General features: G+C 42.8%; 1 pseudogene; it reads left to right on the forward strand.

Moving 5' to 3' along the window:
- Positions 1–4,580: 4,580 nt before the first annotated feature.
- LOC118653278 lies at positions 4,581–5,109 on the forward strand (annotated as a pseudogene).
- Positions 5,110–5,420: the final 311 nt, after the last annotated feature.

The following is a 5,420-nucleotide window of genomic DNA, read 5'->3' on the forward strand; positions in this document are numbered from 1 at the left end:
TGCAAAGGAGGTGAGGGAGGCATACGTGGCATGGGAGTCGGTGGCACCAGAAAAAGTTATGTCCACTCAGGATCCTGAACAAAGATGGCATTCTAGGATTCTCCAACACTGAAAATATAGGTGGTTCAGGGTAGGAAGTGGTGCATTCCTCAGCACCAATAGCTCTTATTCCTCCCATCCTTGGCCCTCTTATTCCTAAACCAAACTGTAATGGCAGGGGGAAAGGGATTGGATTAGTCTATTGAACAGTCAGTATCATCACAGAAAAAATCACAACATGCAACCTTATATGCTATTGAGACAACTGCATCAGAAGCTATTTACTTATTGCTAAAATACCTCAGCAAAGTTAACACCACCTTAGCCTTCGTCTCAACTTTGGTGTGCAACGGTTATGTTCCAAGGACTGCAACAGGCTTATTGCTCCCCAATTTTAATATTGTAATGGCTTTTGCCAGGTGTTGCATGCAGGTCTAACCTGAATTGCACCATTGCTTGGTAAGAAGATAATGAAAGATCTGCATCCTGACAGCCGTCAGTCCTTCAGGTGACTTCTGCCCTCTGCTCACTAGGGATAGTGTCACATTATGTGCGGGGAGGGATACGTTCATGGTGAATAATGGGCTTTACTTTCTGTCATATTGAGGTTAAAGGCTCCCTATTTGTAATCATATCTTCTGTGTGCAGGAAATAATTAATGGGACGGAACATATTGGCTTTTTAGATGGATTCCTTCAGGAATGTCTAGGGGTCATTAGTCCCCTGAAATCTCTTGAGAGTTAGAAAGTGCTCCAGCAAGGAAGGCTAGTCATGGGGTCCCATGGGGTGTGTGGCTTGTCTACTCGGGCATGAGAGTCACTGAAAACCCCAAACACGGCCTTGGCTTTTTATCCCATGGTGTTAAACACTGTTGAGCCCAACTCAACCAACCTCCAATTGGCTAAAACTCTCAAAAGTATACCTGGTCGACCAAAGTTTATTGGAAAGAGGCATACCATTTTAACTGCTGTCAATTCCTTTTTTAAAAAATCTTTCCCTGAGAATATATTTCTACTGGTATTGATAGAGAGAAAGAGAGAGAGAGAGAGAGAGAGAGAGAGAGAGAGAGAGAGAGAGAGAGATCTCTAAAGAGAAGCATTAATGGGAGAGAGAAACATCGATCCATTGCCTGCTGTACAAATCACATCTTGGATCAAACCCGCTAGGTAGCTATATGCCCTGAGTAGAAATCAAACCCTCACTCCTTTTGCTGCATGCCATGATATTCCAACAACCTGAGCAACTTGGCCAGGGCAAAACTATTAGTAATGATTCACACTCCACCCTTGTAACTGCAGAAAACCTTTGGTCTCAGGACCAGGTCAGCTCACTCTGCTCTCCCTACCATTCCAGGGCCCTGGACCAGAGCTCCTGCTGTCCACTATAGCAGATTATCCTAGGCGCTGCTACTCAACCAGGAGTCCCAATCCCATCTCTTATTCATAAGACAGGAGATGGAACAGGAAATCCGGATTATAACTACCAGGTCGTGAGATCACAAATATTTTCCTCCCTGAATATCTATAAACTCTTCCGACAAACAAACAAAACTGTCAGACTATCTTCTCATTGTTCTAGTTAGTGGGGTTTATATTGCATTCAAATACTTTAAGTTTTCTAAGAAGACATGTTAAGTGACATAAAGGCCATCTCTCCTGCTTGAGACCTTGTCTTCTCCCACCCCTATTAGGATTAGTGGTCTTTGTGCTGGGTGGATATATAGTCTAAATAAGCTTTGGGGGAATCCAAATATACCAGTGGTCACATCTCTATTAACATAAACAAAGCCCATAGTAGCTGTGGCATGGGCTCATAGTGGGTCTGTATGCCCAGTACTTGTTTCACAAAGCTATTCTATTAGCAAAGGAAAGGAGGAAACCCCTGCAGTAAACTTCCTGTGGAAATTCATGCTGTAGGGTTTGGTAATGGATGAGAACAGTTTCCCCTGATTTGTTTCTTGAGGCTCCTATTCCCTTCTCAGTGCCATTGAGAGAGCAGGATGGAAGCCCAGGGAAGGGGTAAAGCAGGTCACAGAGCCTCAAGTTCTTTCTTTCCTTCTGCATATGCCTTGCCAGCCTGAGAAAGTGCTCCCAGCCTCCTCCCGAACTTTCCAAATGAGCCAGGCCTGTGAGCCCAGTCTGTGGTGTCAGGCTGCCAAATCTCAGTGGTCTGCCTGGTTGGGCTGCAGCCCATCTCCATCACTGCACTCACACATGCATGTGTAGCGAAACTCAGGAACCCATCCTGATTGTCTTCACTTTCTTTTGGATGGTTATCACTTTGAAGCAAATTTTTTTTAATCTTTCTAACTTTAAAATATATATATATTTTATTGATTTTCACAGAGAGGAAGGGAAAGGGATAGAGAGTTAGAAACATTAATGAGAGAGAAACATGGATCAGCTGCCTCCTGCACACCCCTTACTGGGGATGTGCCTGCAACCAAGGTACATTCGTTTGACCAGAATCAAACCTGTGACCCTTCAGTCTGCAGGCCAACACTCTTTCCACTGAGCCAAACAAGTTAGGGCTTCATGCAACTTTCAATCCCATGACTTACCAATAAGTCATCACATCCTGCAAGAGTAGTAAACAGTATTTGAAATTAACACAGTACAAATCTATCTGAAAGGGGGACCACTAAACAAATTCCACAAAACTGAAGAGTTAAAAACAATAACATAAAATGAAAAAAAATTCTTAGATGTTAACAATTCCTCATGAGAATGTTCACTTATGCATTACATAAATTAATAATATTGAGTTTGTCTGGGATCTGAAAGGTCTATTTTGCTTTATGTAACTCTTTTCTAACCTGCTCACCCTTCCTAGCTCAATTCATATTACTTTCAGCTCATTTGTTTCATTCTGCACACAGCATTCCAAAGCTAGTAAACATCCCCCACCATTCTCAGCATGTGATTATTCTTAGTAAAGTTTTCAGATTGATACGTCAACATTTTCAATATGGGTTTGCACTCTTTACAGAGCCTTACCAAACACTTAAAAAACAAAATGAGGAGACTCGGGAAAAAACAAAATCAGGAGACTCGGGAAAGCTATCTTCCCCTACCAGTCTCAGCTTAATTAAACATAAGTGGTTCATACAAAGTTGTGATTTTCAAACATTTTATCTCATGGTGCACAAATTAAACACTAAAGTTCTGTGGAACGCCACAAAATATATTGTATGTTTTGCCAATCGGACAAAAATAGGTTTAATTTTTATTCATTCACACTGTACAGCTATTGTATTGGCCATTAAATACAATATTTAATACATTCATCACAGGGGCTCAACTAGACACTTAATTTAAAAAACAGACACAAAACAAATGTGACACCACCGCTGAAGATAGAGTCCTATACAGAAATCAAGGCAAGGACAGACGATCCAAGGAAAAAGGAAAAAGGCAGCACAAGGAGACAGGCTGGGCAGCCCAGCTCAGGGCTCTTGGCTGGAGACCTGCTCTGCGTAGTTTTCCTGTAGGTACTTCTTGAAGGCTGTGGGGTTTTGCCAGAGCTCTGCAGCACATGTGTCAGTTTTGTACATGACAATGTAAGTGAAAACAGGTCAGTGTCCTGGACTAAACAGTCAGATACTGCAGGTTTTAAAATTTGTTGTGGCACACAGGTTGAACATCGCCGATATAGAATGTTCTCTGGATAAGTTACTCCATCATCCCAATGATATAAATGTCTTGATTTAGCTAAGAGCTTAACTTGGCTTTAAATAATTTAGTGCCATTTGACCCTCTTATAAGCTGCTCCTCTGTGTCATAATCTGAATTCTTCCAAATTCAGGCTGAACCCCCACATGACTCCTCATTGAAGTGCTCCTTAAAGGATACCTGTGCTAGGAGTTGCACTGTATTGAAAGTACTGATGGGGCTCCAGGCAGGCTGCCCCAAAATATGCCCATGTGGCATACTGGTTGTTTTTAATAAAAGTTACTTGAGAAAAAGCTTGAGAAGAACCCTCTGAGTTTCTTCTCTCTGCACCGGGAGTTACACATCCTCATCGCCAACGATAGGGAATTCAGGACCCAGAGGCCTATACAAATAAGTCTCATTAATTCTTTACTAATTTATTCCCTAAACCAAACTCTGCTTAGATTCTTCACTGATTAAGCACCAACACCTTAGTCTCTTGGTTTTATCCATTCCTCACAAATATATTGTTTCTTTGTCTACAAAGTATATAAGCCACCTGCTTGGGACATTTCCTTAAGTCCCTTTTCTGTGAGAACACCATAAATACGTATTAAATTCTTTTTCTCTTCTTAATGTGTCTTGCCTCACTGCACTTCTTAGACTAACCAGAAGAACTAAGAAGGGAAGGGAATAATTTCCTCTCTCCACAGTAACCATATATGTACATGGTTATAGACATAATGAACTATATGTTTGTAAACAATATATATTTAATCTTTTACCCAGACTGGGCAAGACAGTTCATTCTCTAGTTTTCCTTTAAGAAACTGTGTTCTCGGCGGTTACAGTCGTGTTCTCTGAGTTCACGTCTCTGCCAGCACTGCCCCGATGGCCTCCCAAAACCGCAACCCAGCTGCCCCAGCGTCACTGCAGCTGGTAAAGGAGCCGAATCCAGAGGGGGCGCCACCTGGACCAAGTGGGCAAGCGGTTACAGCAGGAGCTGATGACCCTCATGACATCTGGCGACAAAGGAATTTCTGCCTTCCCTGAATCAACCTTTTCAAATGGGTGGGGACCATCCATGGAGCAGCTGGCACTATATGAAGACTTGAGGTATAAACTCTCCCTAGAGTTCCCCAGTGGCTACCCGAACAACACACCCACGGTGAAATTCCTCTCGCCCTGTACCACCCCAACGTAGACACCCAGGGTAACATCTGCCTGGACATCCTCAAGGACAAGTGGTCTGCCCTGTATGACGCCAGGACCATCCTGCTCTCCACCCAGAGCCTGCTAGAGAACCCAACTTCGATAGTGCATTGAACACACTTGCTGCAGAGCTCTGGCAAAACCCACAGCCTTCAAGAAGTACCTACAGGAAAACTACGCAGAGCAGGTCTCCAGCCAAGAGCCCTGAGCTGGGCTGCCCAGCCTGTCTCCTCGTGCTGCCTTTTTCCTTTTTCCTTGGATGGTCTCTCCTTGCCTTGATTTCTGTATAGGACTCTATCTGCAGCTGTGGTGTCACATTTGTTTTGTGTCTGTTTTTTTAAATTAAGTCTCTGGTTGAGCCCCTGTGATGAATATATTAGATAAATACATTTTGAATTAAAAGAAAAGAAATTGTTTTCTCACTCGTAATGGGAAATAACCGTAAGCTGCAGTTTACATATCCCATTTCCCTCCACAAAGATTCCCGATTGCTAAACTCATTTGCCACCATAAAACACA

Source organism: Myotis myotis, unplaced genomic scaffold (genome assembly GCF_014108235.1).
Source record: "Myotis myotis isolate mMyoMyo1 unplaced genomic scaffold, mMyoMyo1.p scaffold_m19_p_4, whole genome shotgun sequence".
Classification (NCBI taxonomy): domain Eukaryota; kingdom Metazoa; phylum Chordata; class Mammalia; order Chiroptera; family Vespertilionidae; genus Myotis; species Myotis myotis.